Genomic DNA, 19,700 nt, shown 5'->3' with positions numbered 1-19,700 from the left:
GAGGCTGATATGAGAATTAACATTTTACGTTTTCAATACAATTAATATTTTGACATGAATAAAACCTGTACTGTAAGGCTCTGTACAGACATCCGCAAATAGAGGTCGTGAGCTATCCACAAAAACGGCAGCAAGCTCAGGGCCGACATAAACGTGCATTGTGCACGGCCGGATTCACTGCAAAAAAACAGGGCCGGTGCCCTAATTTGCAGTACGGCTCCTCAGCTCCCAATAGAAAGGAGAGGGGCGAGGAGCACTCACCTCCTCCTTGCGGCTCCTGGCACATGTCTGCTCATGTGGATGTTGACATGCAGCTTCCGACGTAAAAAATTACATTATCCATAACTTAAGGTTGTAGAAGGTCACACCAGGGTCCAGGATCCTAACGGTTTTGTCTTCCTAATGGTTAATGTCTTCCAAAGTGTCCGGCAATCCTAATCTAACAGGTGTACACCACCAAATTATGACATAGTATAAAGTGGAAAAGGGGAAGATAGGAAAAATTAGTATATGAAAAAATTACTTTTATTAAAGTATCTTATTAAAATAGGACAAACATATACATGTATTTTGCCAAATTTGTAACGCAAGCGCCATGTAAACGCAAATGCAACTTAAAAAGGACCCGTCACCCATAAAAAGGCACTAGATGCTGCTTACTAAGCAGCTCCTAGTGCTACAACAGATGTAGAAGTGTTACACTGCTAGCGTTATCTGAACCCTCCGATAAAGCTAGGAGACACTGCCGCACTGTACAATAGAAACGCTGGACTGTACTGTAAGTGGGGCTTATTCCTGAAGGGGCGGTCCCACAGACCGCCCCTCCACTCCATAGGCTGTCGGGGACTGCAGACCATCATGCGGCAGTCACCACCTCCTAGTCCCTCCCCCTCATGAATACACACTGACCGAGCGCGGTGCAGCGTTTCTATCGCACAGCACGGCAGTGTCTGCTAGCGTTATCGGAGAGTTCCGAAAATGCTAGCAGTGTAACACTGCTACATCTGTTGTAGCACTAGGAGCTGCTTACCTTAAGCAGCTCCTAGTGCCGTTTTATGGGCGACAGGTCCTCATTTGCATTTACATCACGTTTACAGAATATTAGGGGAATGTATGTGAACACAGCCTCTAGACACACATAGAGAAATCACAGCCCACTACTGTTCATAGCAGCTTCTCTGACATTGCCTGACTCTGATTGGACTATATGAGAAATTAGCATAACACATCCCCCCAGCTCCTCCTCTCTGACAGAACACAGATTACAAAGGTCAGATACTGGGACTGATATCTCCGCAACCGTGCCCCTGAATCTGTGTAGCAACATTATGCTAATCTCCACATGTGTGAGTTGGTGAAAGGTTCTCTTTAAAAGCAGGGTCCTCCTTCCTATTGGTTAATATGACCCTGTTATTTCTCTGTATGTACCCTATCATGTGTAAAGCACTATGAAATATGATAAAAAACTGATATATCTGAGATCTACCACAACAGTAATGTAGTACAAATTTTATTTTTTATTTGCAAGGTAGGAATGTGGAACTACGCGTTTCGGGGACGATCTGTGGCAAATTATGATCATCTTCCAATAGATCTCAGGATGCAGATGATGGTGTCCATAATTTTGACAGAAAGAATAACCTGATGGAGCTTGTGACACAAGCTCTAACACTAATGTTTGTACAGAGCCTTAGGCAGAGGTCATCCATTGAATTTGGTTATGTTTAAAGTATTACTGCCAGTTGTATGTGTTTTTGGTATGATTACTATTATATACGCTAGTCCTCATGATTTTCTCTGGAAACTTTCTGCTGCATTAAACATTCACTTTCTTGCTGGGAGACATAGAAGGAGATGTTAAGCCTTTGAAAGCTTCATGAAATTTTTTATGAAGTCTTAAGTTGCTGCTAGCTGTGACATAACCTAAATGTTATGTGATATTTATCAGTTATTTTGGATCATTTTAAACCATCAAATTTAATTTAGGAACATTTGACAATTTGATCTGTTTCAATACCTGTCATCCAGCTTTTCTAGACTCTTGTACAGCATATATGCTGTAAAAAACCTCAAAACTAGACACAGCTTACTCTGAAGTAGATGCAACATATGGATAGGATAATAGAATTTTTAGAAAATTTTCAGGAGCGAGCAACTATAGGACATGTTTTTGTCTTATATGTTGGCTAAGAAAGAAAACCTGCCCAAGATGCATATTAAGTTGAAATATCAAGGTGTTCCTGGCTACTTATTAGAGTATCCATAGAGTTTGTAATTTAGTACAACACACGTGCTTGATCAAAGCTCCCTTTAAGTTTCTGCAAATGCACAGGATGAGAAAGTTGAGATCCCTTAAAGGGGTATTCCCACAAAGACAAGATTCTTAAATGTACTCAGGATAACAAAATAACACATTCTCTAATTCGCTGTTATTAACAAAAATACAGCATTTCACAGATATAATTCCAACCTGTCTCTATCAGCCCTGGTGTACACAATTTCAGTTGGGACCCTGGGATCTAACCGTTAATCTTCTGACTTTAGGGTCGGACAGGACAGATTTTTTTCTCATGAATAGATTCTCCTGTCTCGCACTGCAGTGTCTCTGCATCGGCCCTCCCCCTGCATTCTTAGAGGAGCTCACACACAGACTCTCACACTTCCTGACGGCTTCCTGATGGCCCCACTTGTCCATGTGGCTCCTAGTAGCCATTCCTCTGTTAGCTCCCTCCTCCTCCTTCTCAATGCTGATTTGAGCTGACAGACAGGAAGGAGGCAGACTCCAAACAGCTATAGATTCTGATCCGTGGCACTATGATTATACCATACACACATAATTATTCACTGTTAAAGTTAGTTGGGAAAGGGAGTTGTATATGAAAATATGTTACTTTAACAATGGATATATCCTCTGTGATATTGAAGGAGATGTTTTCCTTTTTAAAATGACACCAGAACTGTTTCTAGATGCCAGGTTTCAGAAGATCTAGCTATATGTAACTAGGGTTTATTTTCGGGGTAGAGTGTATATATCTAGCGTACTATGAAAAAGTGTGAAAAATGATTCTAGGGCCTAATTTTTTGCAGTAGGTCTTATTCTCAAGAAAAATATAATTGTAGTATTTCTGTAAATATCTGTGTTGTGAATGCATGAAAAACTTTATATTAGTTTAGTATCATTTATATATAGTGTCCACTTATTTAGCAGTATGAGCATGGCTACTTTTTCCTGCCTAATTTTAATATCCAGTGCTTTTCATTCATTGTTGATGAACCGTAACGTTTATCCGCTATATGCTCATTTACATATAAAGATTTCTTTGCATTCCATATAAGTCATATAAGTGATACATGGGCATAACTACAGTGGTAGCAGCCATAGCAGCTGCTATGGGGCCCACAGTGTCAGGGGACCCCGTCATCCTACCTGACATACTAAAGAGTGGAGGATGTGCACCATTATATTATGCTGCACATTGTATAGCATAACTTGTATACAACATATATGTGATGTAGATATGCTCTATATGTGTTTATAAATGTGTGATTGTAACTTGCATGTGTAAGCATACAAATATGTATATTTCTTAAGTGAGAAGGGGGGCCCCCATGCAGAAGCCTGCTATGGGGCCCTGCTGCTTCTAGTTACGCCACTGAAGTGATACTCAAATGACACAGTTTACTTCACATTCACGGCTGTATGTTTGGTTTATAGGTGACCCAAGATTTGGTGGGTTCCCTTTTAAGCCAACCTGCTTACTCCTTTACCAACATTGCTTATCTAGACATCTACCACCAGATTACCTCTTGGGGATTATGGCATTGTTTGCAGCTAACTCCAGGGGTTCCAGAGAAAAAAACAAACAAAAATATGTAAATGAGCCTGAGGCGCTTAGGTTCACATCACCTGAGCGCCTCATGACTCCGCCGTTCCCTAATTATGCGCCCCACCTTCTCAGTATTCACTCCACTGTCCCACCTTGCTATGCTCAGATGGCCAGTGATGTCATTCGGCTGTCTGGAACTATTGTGCATGCGTGAGAAATTGTCACTTGCGCAGCCACACTAGTAACCTGCTGGTGGTAGATGTCCTTTAAGGCCTCATGCATATGAATGTGTCCAGAGGTCATAAACTGGCCAGCTCAATAACCGTGGCCAACGCACGGACAAAGTCTTCTACTGTGCACATTGTAAATGGATTTTGATGGGGGCGCGGTGCAAGCTCCTCCCCATGCTGAAGTCATGAGGCTTTGTTTTCGGCTTGTTTTGCACACATGTTCTCATGCATGAGGCCGGAGTCCAGTTATTGTGAGCATTCTACAAAATGTTACACCTACGTCCAACCTTTGAAGACCAGTTGCATGTCTAGGTTAGCTTGTAGGATCACCGCTACATACCAGTTCTAGACCTTTTTAGGTTTCAGGACCTTTAGTTGACTTGCAAATCTTCTGTGAATTTAAGTTTGACACTTCTGATGAATTAAGGACAGAAGCGTATAATAAAGAGAAGTTTTTATTTTACCTATAGCTGTGGTTAATATTCACCCGTGTTACCTTCCAGTATGGAATGAAGATGGAAATGCATTAAAAACAAGAAGCAAATTCTTTAATCCCATCAAAGCTTTGTTTCTCGTTCAATTATTTCTGAATTGGAATTACAATATTATCTTTCTGTGTGTCCGACGTGCTTCACATTTGTTCCCAGTTTGTGTTCTGCTGTAAATTATTTTCACTTAGAACAAATCCGCAGTGATGTCTGTAATAGCAGCAAAATTCCTCTGTGCTCAGAGAGGCCATTTGCAGTTGGTAAAGCATTAGCACTAAATATCTTGATTTATTTTAACTTTCAGATTTCAGATTGAAGCACTCCATCACAGATTGCGCGTGGAATTGGATAACGGAATCCCTTTTTCTCTCAATCAACCTGCATCAAGGCAAAGAAATGGGGTTAACTCTTTCCCGTCCATAGTTGTCCACACTGGGTGAAGGTGAGATGTTCCTAAATGTGAATAAGGTGACAATTTACCGGTATTATTGTGTAACTGGATTTCTATATCTTGAACTGATAGCTGCTATTTCTAGACACCAGCCTGGTTATATTATTTTTTTATATATTCCTGCAGTGCTGAGGCTGCAGTGATCACAGGAGCTTAATAACTTGTAAATGCTCACTGTTCACTAAAGACAAGAAGGCCTTTGCTTTCATTTGTAGATGTGCCAGTGTCATGTTGGAAAACCCAGAGACTTTTAAATGGGTTTACCAAGTTTGCATGTTATTCCTATCTCCTGTATTCATAGTCACTGACTGTGTGAATGAGGGATGGCAATCTGCTGAGCCTGCCAATTCACAATACCCCCATGCTTCACAACAGTCCATTGAATGGGGTGACAGGTAAGTATGCATTCATTAGCATGGGAGTGTTGTAAATTGCCGAGCTCAGCTAATTGCTATCACATAGACAGCCATTAGTGAGAATGGGACCCCCATTCTGCCCCAGGCTGCTGGGACATGGAATAGCCTGTTCGGGCTATAGAAGCAAAGGCTTCTCCAGGCCCCCAGCAGCCTTTTCTGTCCTGTGTCCTTTGTCAGTACTTGTTGTACTCCTGATCTTGTTTGTGCAGTAACTCCTGCTCCAGTGCGGCAGCAGTGACTATTCACAGCTTTGCATAGGTATGTGCAGAGCCGCACATGCGCTGACATCCGAAGAAGCCGGTGTTGAGACTAAAGTTTGTGCAAAAGCAAGATCAAGAGTGCATCTAGGACACGCAAGAAGGCAGGACAGCAGAGGCTACTGGGACGTGGAGTAGCCTTTGCCCAAACAGCCCAGAGAGGATTCAGTAGCCCCTGCCGATAATTTGCATATTTACATATAATGTTTATATCAGCTTTGGCAACATCCAAGGAGTAAAATCAAACAGTTTAGGGCTGAAAACAAAAGGAGGAACCTACCATTGGATCTACGTTAATAGCTGGATTCCTGATGGTTTCCTTTAAATTGGCTGTCTCCTCTGAGAACCGTTTTAAGTTTGTGGTCCCCGATCTGGCATCCAGTTGAGAGTATGGACAGTGTTTGTCTTCACAAAACATCTTCATGAGACAGATGCCCTTTAATATTAAGGTAAATGTCATTGCCAGTCATATTTGAAAATGTCTGAAACCTTCAAGAATTTAGAAAACTCTGGTGAAACTTTACACTCATCATGGTAAATCAGACTATGAAAAGAACATCGAAATGGAAGTCACTTGTAAATGCTGAAAGATTAAAGAAGTTGTCGTGGGGTTAAAAGGAAAGAAAAATATGAAACATAAAAATTAAACAAAAAGTAAAAATCAAGTCATTTATTGTCTTTTGTTACTTTATCACAGTAATGATGTGCGTTACAGTCACATGATTGCTTCAGCCAATCACTGGCAATCATGCAGATGTACATGATGCGTTACGTTATGATAGCAAAAGTATCATCAGAGCACTGATGCAGAATTTCACGGGTGATTAATCGTCATTTTTTATTTAACATATTTCCCGCTGTTTAGATTTAATATTTCAAACTTTCAGACAATCCATTTAATACCAGAGTAGAAAAGATCTGTCTCTCTTTTTGGATTACTGTCCTTTTGATCGCAGCGGTTCAAGGACATCAAGCAAATCTGCTGTCACTTGAACATAATATAACTCATCATCGGCCAACAATGGACAGAAGGACCTTGGGTCCATCAGAGCAGACACTTCACAACGATGGTAGATTTATAATTTATTTTTTCTTAATATCTGGAGTTCATCCTGATGGATGTCGGTAACCATTTCTGAATGCATAATAGACTTTTGTACATTAGTTGAAGTGCCTTCATTACCTGCGCTGTATAGAAGACCTGTCTGGAAGTGCGTTGGTGTGTCTATGTCACGAACGAGTGGGAGCCAGGGAATTCTGTATCGTTGCTCAACAATTCTTTTTATCGCTTATTAGGTTTCCGGGATTGTGTGGTCTGTAATTGCTGACTTATTTTAAGTGATGGTGACCGAGAACATTGTGTACTAAAGTGTGGAGCATGGAAGGCCAGTAATTTGTTGGTTAATGCAGGATTGCCGGGTCGTAGTGAGTAGTTTATGACTGATGGTTTTCTGAAGCGGCTTCATTTGCGTTGCTCATTTTTTCCCCTCCTCTTATTATTTCAATATCATGGGGAAAAGTTTTTAAATGTTCTGTTCTCCTTTATATGTAATTCCAGGGCATCTACAATGTAAAATTAAAATGTGTTTTTGGCAATAATGACAAAAACTTTTCTGGGCCTGTTGTCCCTGTGTATGTTTATACAGCAACCTTCTGTGGTGACATAAAATTCATTTTATAGGTTTATTGATAATCCTTGTTACCATGACAGCACAAATTTTTTAAACTCCAATTGTAGCAGGGACAAAAAAAAGTCTATTCTGACTTGCATACAAATTCAATTTAAGTAAAAACCTAAATAACCTATCCTGTAAGTAACCTGGGGACTGCCTCTGAATAAGTATAGGACTGGATATCTAGGGACTAAGATTTTCTCGTTATATACCTCCATTTTATTGTCCTCTGATCAATGTAATGTTCTATTCTTATTAGTAGTAAAGCATGGTGGGAGTTGATGGCTCTCCTTTATTATCGCAGCTACCAGATAAATATTTATTGTTACCTCACCTTTAAGAGGATATACTCGGATAATAAGATCCATACAAGAGCCATTTCCACCTCCTATTCTGTGTTTGCCTTCTATTCTTAGTTCTTATATTATTTCAGTGGCTGCCATGATGATCAATGCCTTTGACGCTCTGGTATGCAGAGTCAAATGTTATGATTCACTGTATATTAGTGTATGTTCTCCAGATTTATAGCCTCTCAATATCTTTTAATTCCAATCCCTGTGTTGCACAGTTTGTTATTAATGGCTAAGCACAGTTTTTCAATTTGTATTACCTTACTAGAATATATATATATGTAAAAGTGCAAAGCAGAGAAATTGATACTTGACATGACCATCCCTTCAAAGCTGCATGAGTTCACCTTGGTACAGTTGTACACAGTGATTTAAAGCTAATCTACCATTTCTTTTCATGCATTATGAACCAAACATACCTTGAGAATGCTGTAGCTACACTGATACAGAAACATATCTTGTTTAATCCCTGAGCTGAGTGGTTTTGCTGAAAAAACAATTATAAAATTATGATAATGAGGCTCTGTTGCTTCTGTGCCTGGCTCAGTGTTTTTCCTCTCGCATTAGGTAAGCACTGCACCAGAGAATTATATAATCACTATGATATCCCTGAGACGCAGAAGCAATCAATCACTGCACCCCCCAGCTTCTGTGTATGAATGATCCAGCTCTGGTTGATTATTGGACTGTTCAGAAAGCTCTGTGTAGGAATTCAGCAGAAAGCTTTTTCTAAACATCTTACAAATGTTGTGTCAGCTTGTAATCTTGAAATACATATGTCTTCATGCAGTCTCGGACAGATTGGATAATGTAGAAATCAGGGCTTTGTTACGACCATACCACCTCTTTTTCAGGACTCATTGGGGGTATACTGCACAATGTGCCCAATATGCTAAGAGGCTCCGTTCGGGTGAATTCTACATCAAGTCCCTGCCCCTACCCTGCCCACTTGGCGCAAAAACTTATGTTCAATCTATGATAATCCATGCTCCTAGTGAGTCCACATGCAAACAATTTTAACTTGCTTAACTCTGCGCCCAGGAGAATTCTGATCCAGGTTCTGCCTGGCCTAGAGTTCTGCTGTAGCCTGTGTCTGGATCCATGCTTACTTGCTCATGAGGTGGCAAACGGGGATAAAAATTAGTAATTTTTATATTTTTACATCTGCATTATGGAGCACCGGTGTGATGGTAGGAGTGCCCTACACAGGTCCACTCTGCCGGAGGACGCCCCATTTCAGGCTCCTTCCACAGGCATAGTCGCAAGAATAATCACAATTTCTCACAGTGCTCAACAAATGTGATTATGTCAGTGCTTCTGCACCAGAAAAATGGCGTAGAAGCACTGATGAATCTCCCTATATTTTTCTACTCTTGTACAGGAAACAACACTCTATTTTACAACCATTTGGAGAAATACCGGATTCCAAATTCTATTGCATTTTGAGCTTCTGCCTAATTTAGTGAAAGCAGAGGAGCCTAAGTGTCCCTGTATAATGTGCATTTACTTGAGGAAATGCTGATCATTGCCTAAGATAGCCTACTAAACAGATTACGCTGATAGACTAGATCTATACAATTCCATCACACTGATTTGAGCTTTGGGAATTAGTTTCTTTTTATAAAGTGCTCTGGGCTCTGCAGAATGAGGATCCACATCCTGAACTAGCAATATTCTATCTCAATAGAACGACAATTCTCATTTTTCTGTGTGATGCTTAGAAACGGTGTCAAACAATAACTGCAAGCCGCGTAGATCTGCTAATGTTCCTTAATTGAACAGTAAGCTAAATATACATCATATAATGCTGCAATGCACATATTGAAGCTTGAGTGACATTAGCAGTGAGGTTATCGGCAAATACTGCAGTACCCATCCATCTGGTGCCCAAAACTCACCAAAGACCACTTACCAAGTTTATTCTGCACTATAATTAAGAGAGAGACCTCCAGCCTAAAAATTCTCATCTCTCGACACATATATATATATGAGGAAACCTTCCAGTTTTTTTGAAGGCCTAAAAAGGTATATAAACTGCAGAGCCAAAAGCACCCTCCTTCTCATTGAAGCTTGGTTCTGGTACCATATGTGGTCACTAAATATCAAATCATTTAAGAAATTTGACTTCTGGGGACCCACAATTTTTATCCGTCTAATTTTAGGCCCCATGGCTGCACATACTTTCCCTGCCAGATTTTTAAAGGGCTGCATCTCATGTCTTTTGTTGGTTGGTTGTTCATCCTTGGTTATTTACGACAACTTCCTCTTGAGCAATAAGATACCTAAATTTTAGTGTCCTGACAAGATGTCTTCACATCTTTGTCTTCACCTATGTCTGACCGCTGTCTGTTTTACTTAATTCTGGATCTGTTCCACCTGTTGTGACTATTTGCACACAAATTCTGCCTGCACTGACCTTGGCTTTGGTCCATTGACCACATCCATTTCATGGCATCTTTCAACCTGTCACTTAACACAGACTACTACTGGATGTAATCTAATGGTCTCCTGCAGTGAAGTCCAAATTCTTGTACTGTAGTAGCCATTAGCCAGACCCATTTAGTAGGGGAACAACGTGCAGAATAAAAATTGGTATATCACGGTCGGGTGAATTCTACTGGATCCCCATCACATCCTGGCCCACTCCCCATCCTCCCCCTGCCCAGTTGGCATGAGAGGGTGAAGTAGCAGGATAAAAAAGTTGTAATTATACTGTCGTATGCTAGGAACTTTTTTATGGCGTGTACTTATAAGCCATCTAAATGATTTCATTCTTAACCCACCCAGGCTGAGAACTTGCAGCTAGCATGAGATTAAACGCAGAAGTAGTAGTTGAGTAAATGACCTTCTACTCCATTCAAATTCTCCAGCGATTACGGAAACGGCATTTATGTGATGACCACTTTTACAGCACAGATTTGGGGTTTATTTACTAAGGGTCCGCAGACGCACTTTCGTTAAATATTTCCGACGTTTTTGGGGATTGCGCCACTAGGACAGGTACTTAACCGGGGATTTTGGCGTACACAATCGTATTTTGGCACAGCCATGCCGACTTCCATGTGACAGAAATCGGGGGCATGCCATTGGACGATCCCCAGATTCTGACTAAGCGCGGGATTCAACTTTAAAATTGTGTCGCAAGACACGCACTTACATGCACCAGGAAGAAGAAGGTGAACTCTGGCGGACCTGAGCGGGGAAGAAACATGCAGGATATTGGGCGCACAATCTTAGTGAATGGCGGCACAGTATATTCCGGACGGACAATGCACTCCGGGATCGTGACAGGACAGGTAAGTGAATGTGCCCCATTATGCTGCTTTTCGACATTTTTGTGTTACGGCATTTCCATTGTACAAATATTGTTTTTTAGGTTTGTTTTACTTATTAAAATAAGCATAGCTGGGATGTCTTCCCTTCTATAAAGCAGAGATTTACAGGGCTAATCTTCCGAATTGTTAATGATACCTTTTATAATATATTCAAGCTCTTCAGATTTTAGATCTTGAAAAGGTGAATTTACTGAAAGCCAAATGCTTGCTTTGTAGGAGCATTACTGCCCCGGGAAATCTACAAATAGCAGCGTGAACAGGACTTGGAAATTCTGTTAGATGTCTCTGGTTCTGAGAGATTCTCCCAGTTCTGTTTTGAATGTTGATTGCTTTATATATAAATCTTCCCTTTAGCATACTATGCAAAATACCAAACAGCCATCATATCCAAACCACTGAAAGGTGAAGAGAATACACTAGGCCAAACAGAGTGAAGTGAACCGTTTGGTTCTTTTTGGCGATCCAATAGAGAATGCATGAAGACGCAGCACATCTTTCTGATCTTCCACTACATTTAGCAGAAACTGGGTTTCCTATTGGTTGGACTCCCAACAATTGTATAGTGATAGAAATATCTTTAAAACATTGGCCCACACCTACAGGAGGCTCCATTAAGGGTTTGTTGCTAGATGTTTAACAAGGCACTGTACGATCTTGTATGAAGCTGGTGTCTTCTATGTGGCCGGTCTATATGTTTTTCTATGTAGCAGTGGCTTCTATGTAGCAGATTTACTTACCCGGTCCTTTCGCGATCCAGCGGCGCGTTCTCTGCGCTGGATTCGGGTCCAGCCGGGATTAATTTAAAGTAGTTCTTCCGCTGTCCACCAGGTGGCGCTGCTGCGCTGAAAAGCATCGGAACACACTGGAGTTCACCGAGCCGGGCTGAGTGAAGGTAAGTGCAAGCTCCGCGACAGTTTCTTTTTTTTTTTTAAATGCGACGGTTTTTCCGAATCTGTCGGGTTTTTGTTCGGCCACGCCTTCCGATTTCCATCACGTGCATGCCGGCGCCGATTGCGACACAATCAGATTGTGTGCGCCAAAATCCCGGTGCAATTCAGGGGAAATCGGCGCAAATCGGAAATATTCCGGTAACACGCAGGGAAAACGCGAATCGGGCCCTTAGTGACCCCCCATGTATTCAACATCCTGGACAGTTCTTTCTCCCAACCTTTGTTTTTCGAGATTTGGGTCACATGATATTCTGTAAATGGTTGCAAACAAGCAAGAATTCTGTTACTTTTAGTCCTACCTTTATTCCTTAAAGGTGTTGGCCACTTTACCTCAAGTTTTTTGTTATATGTGGGGGGCAGGATATTAGGTCATTTACCAAAATACATCAATTAATAGATCTGCTCCGCTTACTGGATATGTAAAGTGAAGCCTCCTGTCATTTACCTCATCAGCCAGAGATCCATAAAATGGCCGAATATGGAGAGTCATATGATCTCTGTCCATGTGCAATTACCCTACCAGGACCATAATCTTATATTCGTGAATACTACATGAATCACATGACCCTCCATCTGCAGCCATTTTGAATCTGAATAGATTTATATTGGTAAATGACCTAATAACCTGCCCCCCCCCCACACACACACACAATTACTCACACATTACAAAAACATGAGGTAAAGTGGCCAACCCCTTTAACCTTTTTTAGTTTTGTGAAAATAAAGTAAGCTATACATGAATACAGATAAGTTACGCACCTTTGTATACCCCTTCCTCTCTCATGTTGACTTTTTCTATAAAGGCTTAATTGAACTCATACATATGCAATCTTGGTTATGCCAAGTGTCCATGTGTTCAAAATGGAAGGAAAAGTTACTCACAGTGGCTGAAGGCTCAAGAATGTAAAAATGGATCTGCATAACCTCCTTCAATATTAACGTTAGAGGAGGTCCCCAGTACATAGTAGAGGGTCTTCTGGTCCGACTAAAATCATCAGATTTGGGCCATAGTAATCTAATGCATATGGCCATCTTCTCTATAATCACCTTCACTATATGCAAGTACTATGCATAATATATTCTGCATTTTGATGAAAAAAGATCCTTATGTAATCTCCAGCTGAAAGAAGAACACAAATGCAGTAGAAAAAATGGAGAGAAGCCCCCACAAAACTCCATTATCATAATATGCAAACTGATAAACAAATCCATTCTACCCAGCGAGAAGTCATCCGTGACTGCAGAAATGTATACTCTCTATCAAGAAGCCATCCAGAGCTTCTTAATGGGCCCAAGGCTTGTGAAATCTTACTATTAAAATGAATACATTTTGAAAACCATTTAGACTATTGACATTTTGTTGATGTTTAAAATTGCATATTGTTCCCAGAAAACCTATTTTGTATGTATTTCTGTTTACAGTGAAATGTTAAAGAGTTTCGGAACAACTAAAAATGGATTTCACTTTTGCCCAAAAAAATGGATTACTTCTGTCTTTGGGCTGTAAATGATAATGCATTGTTTATTATATTTTTGATTTAACTCAAAATGATGCTTTATTTTATTTTCTGTTCTTAAAAGGTTTCTCTGGGTTCACTTGACATAAAACCTAAGTGCAGAGGATAGATAAAGATATAAAACGTACCTACCTTGCTTTTGTTGCCTGTTCCTGTGGCTAGGCCTTTCCTCTTTGGGCTTTGTGCACGATCATGTGACTATTGTGGCCAAGAACTTGGAGGGTCTCAGTTATGAGGAAAGATTAAAACAACTAGATTTATTTAGAGAGAGACGACTAAGAGGGGACATGTTCAATTTATATAAATATATGAATGGTCCATACAAAAAATATAGTGGAAAGTTGTTCCAGGTTAAATCAAATCAAAGAATTGTTTCCCTTAAAGGGGGATTCCGGGAATATAAACATCAGCTGTAAAAAACCGTAATGCTATAAATAAATAAATACAACAAAACTTGATGTCATTAGTCACAAAACCAAGCTTAAATAGTTTTGCTTTTATGATTTACAAAATTCTATGGGCTTTTTAAAAGTAGTTGGAGGTAACTTCAAGATGGCCGCCATTTACAACTTTATTTACTATGATCCTTCAGTTCTCAGAAACAGCTCCTCCCTCTAATGTTGTTCCTCCCAGTAATGATTTAACAGACTGTCCTGCTCGGTCACCATAGTAATGATGTGTGTAACTGCCAGCACATTACCTCACTGAGATGATGTCTCGCCACAACATTTGGCTGCATAATCTGTGTGTGCTATATAAATAAAGGAATTATTAAAATTATTATTATCATCATACTGGATGAACTGCAACCAACTTAGTGATGATCATATGACCTGCCCAAGCAGGTGCAGGACATGTGATGTGTACATGTGACTAGCGGCCATCTTCTTTCCTGTGTCTCCTCCAGCGAGACAGTCATAGGACTGATTATAAGGGCCAGAAGCGTTTAAATTCTCTATTGTAGCCTACGTCCACAACACATTTATCCTAAGGAGAGAAACATTTTAAATAACAACTAATTACATATTAGCTTATATTTTAATGACCCATTTGAATATGAATTGTGCTTACTCCTAAAATATCCTAAAATATCCCTTTAAATCCCTTCCTCATCCAATCCCTTCCCATCCTTTGATGAACTTGATGGACATGTGTTTTTTTTCAGCCATAAAAACTAGGTAACTATGTAAAAGAGACTGGTGGAAAAAAAAAAAACTTTAGCTGCCATACAACAATATCTGATATAGTATAGTAGATGTTTCCTTTGAGTGATTATTGGATCTCCTCCTTCTCCAAGGGATTATCCCTCCAGGGTTGTAGTCTCAACCCTGCACTCCAAACATCAGCAACACAAAATCAGTGGATAAAATCAATGAATAAAAAAGTACAAAAACCTGGTAAATTCTAAATACTTTTTGCTGATAAGTAACATTACAAATCTCTTTTCAGTGACTGAACTTTTTGTAAGAGGTTTTGTGAGATAAGAAATCAATGCAGTCTTCAACATAAATAAAAGCCTGCAAAGACATGGATTTCTTATCAGCATTCGTATTTCGATTATTTTTAGTTCTATGTATCCTGACAGGGTTTTCTTCAACTTTGTGGAGGTTACTTTACAGGACGGCTGTTCTAGTGGATAACTTTATTGAATGGTAAAAAATAGAAGCCCTGACCGGTAAAATCGCCTACTGCAATGATCATTCTGTCTGTTTTGTGATCTAGTGTAGGCAGTCCCCGGGTTACGTACAAGATAGGTTCTGTAGGTATGTTCTTAAGTTGAATTTGTATGTAAGTTGGAACTGTATATTTTATAATTGTAACTCCAGACAAATCTATTTTGGTCTCTGTGACAATTGGATTTTAAAAATGTTGGATTGCCATAAGAACCAGGAATAACAATAAAGCTTCATTACAGACACCTGTGATAACTGTTATAGCTCTTTATTGTAGCCTAGGGTTAGGGAACAGTAAATTATCAATTACCAGAGGTCCGTTTGTAACGAGGGGTTTGTCTGTAAGTCGGGTGTTCTTAAGTAGGGGACCGCCTGTACTGGTTTCTGTAACAAACCTTGCAAATTCAGTGTGTCCCAGCCCTTGAAGGGAAACTATCATCACGAACAAGCACAATAAAATGTATCCCTCCACCCCACTGTGCCTTTCTTGAAAAGTTCAGCACAGACATCCTAACTTAAATCTGCCACCTCCCACTAGTAAAATCATTCCCCAAACTTTTCTGCATTTGTTTATATTGGCTCCTCACACCGCCGCTTGGATCTGCCCATTGCCTCTTGGCTCCGCCCATTGCAGGGTGTATGAAATGGTGGGAAAATCTGCAGTTTTCCACACAGTGCTCACCATGCAGTGAGAGGGACAGCAATCTGGTAAGGACAGGAAGTGGACACGGAGAAGACTTCCTGTCTGCTGAGGCCGAGATTTGAAGAGACACTAGTTTTGTCAGGTATTGGGTCCCCACCATCAATTTGATGCTGATGTTCACTCACATTATTACAAATCTTTGGATTATAATATCTCATGGAGTTCAAGAACCTCAATAAGCAAGTTATAAAGCCCATTAAAAGTTGCTTCTGTGAGCTCTGGACTGTCAGGTAATGCGCACAAGGCTACTTTATAATTTTGATAGATTTTAGGAATTTCTAAACTCATGAATACCAATTAAGGAGTGGGAAACACATCAATCAGATACATATCCCATATTTGATGGATCTGAGATACGGTATGTCTTGTTTTTGGGATAATCCCTTTAAATTATAAAATATAAATGGTATTTTGTTATATACAATGACAATATCAAAGCTACGGCTGTGGCAGAACTGTAAAAAAAAAAAAAAAACACCAAAAGTCCAATGTATTTCATTGTAAAAGCCTGTTCCCCTGAAGAAAGGTATGCCCCACATTGGGTATCTGTGTTTTTTAGGTCATGGAAACAATTGAACACAAGGAAGGACTACTGTACATGGGGCTGTTTGTGTACAAGCCTTGGTTCCATGAAGTTCATATTCCTTCAATATCAGACCACAGCAATTCCGCACGAACCCCCTTCCTTATGGAGGAGGCAAAAGGGATGTAAGATGCTGATGACTTCCATGAAAACTAAAGATCAGGAGTGCCGAAAAAAAAAAATCCTGACTCTCCATTCCCCTGATGTCATCTGGGGGAGAGTTGGGAGACGCCTACATAAGATAATCAACCAGTCCTTACTAAGCCCATGACTACATGGCCACTGCTATGACACTTGGTGACTGGCTTAATTGTTGTATTCATTATGAAATTAGGCTAATTAAAATTAAGCTAATGGAAGTGAATACGATTGTGTGGAGACGCACAGTTCGCCATATCTGCGTGCCGCAGCTCACCAAAAATCTTAAATTTGGACTTTTCCCAATAGTGTCCGAAAAATTCAAAATGGAAGAATAAAATTGTGATAAAGTAGTCTAAGTCTCCATGACTGTAGGAAAACTAGGGTTGCATTATATTCCACATTATTCGCACTCCAGAATTTTAGAGATGGTAGAATATCAAGTGGCACATTTCTGTAAGTATTCTGCGGTGTACAAAATGGATTTTCACTCCTGAGTCTGGAGACTATGGGTATAAACACTTGATCTAACCCAATTATGCTGGTCTCTAGTGTTTCTTAGATTTGTGACTTAAGTGATCCAGATTTGGATTTATTTCACGCTCCAGGCTTGACTATTACAGAAATGCAGTAAATAAGCGATATTGTGCATTCCTCCGTCTGATGCAGCATATCACAGCTTTGCCTGTTACTCTTGCCTTTTTTTGTTTCGGAATGTAAATATTGAAGCCTCCGAGACAACTTTGTGCCAACAGCTAAGAAAGAGACGCTCGATTTATGCAGCACAATCTGTAAATAGTTCCGCACAGTAATATAAAGTGTTTATGACGCTCTTCAACTTTACTTAACTGAGATCTTAAGAATACATTTTCGTAAAAAGAGCCAATGCACTGTGTAAAATCTATTTTGGTTATGCCACTTATTGCATCAGCCTATTCTGTGGGCTTGTAAATTGTGCCTCTACCCCCAGAAAAATATGGTTAACCGGTTAAGGACTGGGCCCTTTCCTGTTTTTTTATTTCCATTTTTCACTCCCCACCTTCAAAAATCTATAACTTTTTTATTTTTACACGTAAAGAGCTGTGTGACGGCTTGTTTTCTGCGTAACAGAACTTCATAGTGATGGTATTGAATATTCCATGCCATGTACTGGGAAGCGGGAAAAAAAATTCCAAATGCAGTGAATATGGTGAAAAAACGCATGTGCACCATTTTCTTGTGGGCTTGGATATTACGGCTTTCACTGAGCGCCCCAAATGACATGTCTACTTTATTTTTTGGGTTGGTACAATTACGGGGATACCAAAAATTAAAACCTCCTGTACAAATTTTTTTTTTATTTTACCATCTTCTGGCACTAATAACTTTTTAATACTTTGTTTGTGTATGTGTGTTTCTACTTTATATGTCTCCCATGAGGTCATGATAGACCCCTGGAGGACATTTTCTTTTTTTTTTTTAATTTTACTTTATTCTTTTTTCTTTTTCAAGTTTTCTCCTGTAATTGAAGCATCTTTAAGAGCCCCAGTTACAGGGGAAACAACCACCTGTCACTGGTGATGCTGATCAGAGCTGGACTTGGTCTAATTAGAACCAGTAGCTCTGATTAACCCGTTAGACTCGGCGGTCACATGACCGACAAGACTATAGAGTTGGCGGCAGCATCGGGTTTTGTGCATGACGCTACTTCAGCGCGATGCTGTGAGGAGCGGAGAAGGGAGAAGCAGTGATAAACCCAGAGACCCGGTCCTGCTAACGCGGGAGCAGTAGAAAACTGCAGCCTCAGCAGGCGGTCCGAGATGAGTAAAACAGCACAGACTTCTGTGAAATCAAACTGTCCACTTAGGAAGCGACACTGATCAATTTCACATGCTGTTGTGCAAATGGAATAGATAACAGGTGGAAATTATTGGCAATTAGCAAGACTCACTATGACTATGCCACGCCTATAAATATTTCCCAGCAATGAATAAACCGCACATAAAAATATCCTGCACATATAAATATATAGCAAAAATTAATACAGAAAGCATATATATAAATATATATCAGGAGTAAATAACCACAGATAAATATATACCAGCATTAAATGATTTGCACATCTGGGCTGCATGTGCATGTGTATTGCACAGAGGGCACAGGCACCGCTATTAAAGTATAGAGTTGTGCCTCCAGCTCCATTGGTTGTGTTAGCTCCAGCCGTGTTGACTAGCCAAGCAGCTGATTGGGGGTTCTGGCTGCTGTTTGATCCTTATCAATCTGACGTAGATGATCGATCATATATCTGTCAATGTGTGATCATAGAGTAGTATGTTTTATAAAGGACATCAAAAAGATAAGTTCCTCTCCCACACAGAATTTGAATCCTTGTATAATCCTATTGTACATGACACTTCATTAGAAAATGTTACATGTGTGAATATTCATTTTGATCAGCCGAGTAATGCATCAGATACCGGCGAGCGGTACACTTGACATTACTCAGTCGGAATCTTGCTTAGAGATGACATTTAGGTGTACAGTCTGTGTGGGTGTCTAGCATCTCCAGAGACGTGACTGGTCTTTTTTGAATTACTTATTTTTGTGTATTTGTAATCTTATAGAATGTCTGTGGGTTAGATATGCTTCTGTTGATTCAAATAAAGAAATGCCAGCTTAACTTTTTTTTTGACAAGTCGTTTTCTCAAATTCTTGCAAAACCGAGCAATTGTGTTAACCTCAATGAGTAATTTTTCAGAAGACCTAACGGAAGACAAATAATTTACTATTGAATCTGAAGTTATAACATATAACAAAGTCCAAGCCTATTATTAAACATATGCAGATATCTTGCCTCTCTTCCAAAATCTACATCCTATGGGGCACAATACTACATTTCTCAATGAGACTGAGGGCCATTGTGGGATGGATATTAGAGCCATGGGTCACCAACCTCCCACTCCTATCTAAAATGGTCAAGGCAATAGTTTTAAGGCAACTTTTTGTGTGTGGCAAGAAGTATTATGGGCATCACTATGGCACTGACAATGTAATAAGGGACTGTGTGTGGCCTGTCCTATTATTTGGAGTACCTTGGGGCAGTGAAAGATACATTTTGAACAAATACAGT

At 39.9% G+C, this 19,700-nt stretch overlaps 1 protein-coding gene across 2 annotated transcripts in view; it reads left to right on the top strand.

The window, feature by feature from the left end:
- The window catches only part of OSBPL6 (oxysterol binding protein like 6), a 161,835-nt gene that overhangs the window by 22,395 nt on the left and 119,740 nt on the right, over positions 1 to 19,700 (top strand). For both annotated transcript variants that reach the window (XM_072121611.1, XM_072121609.1), the window contains exon 2: positions 4,850 to 4,987. The gene's annotated coding sequence lies outside the window, so the exon portion shown is untranslated. The remainder of the gene's footprint in view (positions 1 to 4,849; positions 4,988 to 19,700) is intronic.

Source organism: Engystomops pustulosus, chromosome 8 (genome assembly GCF_040894005.1).
Source record: "Engystomops pustulosus chromosome 8, aEngPut4.maternal, whole genome shotgun sequence".
Classification (NCBI taxonomy): domain Eukaryota; kingdom Metazoa; phylum Chordata; class Amphibia; order Anura; family Leptodactylidae; genus Engystomops; species Engystomops pustulosus.
This window is presented reverse-complemented; position numbering and strand designations above follow the sequence as displayed.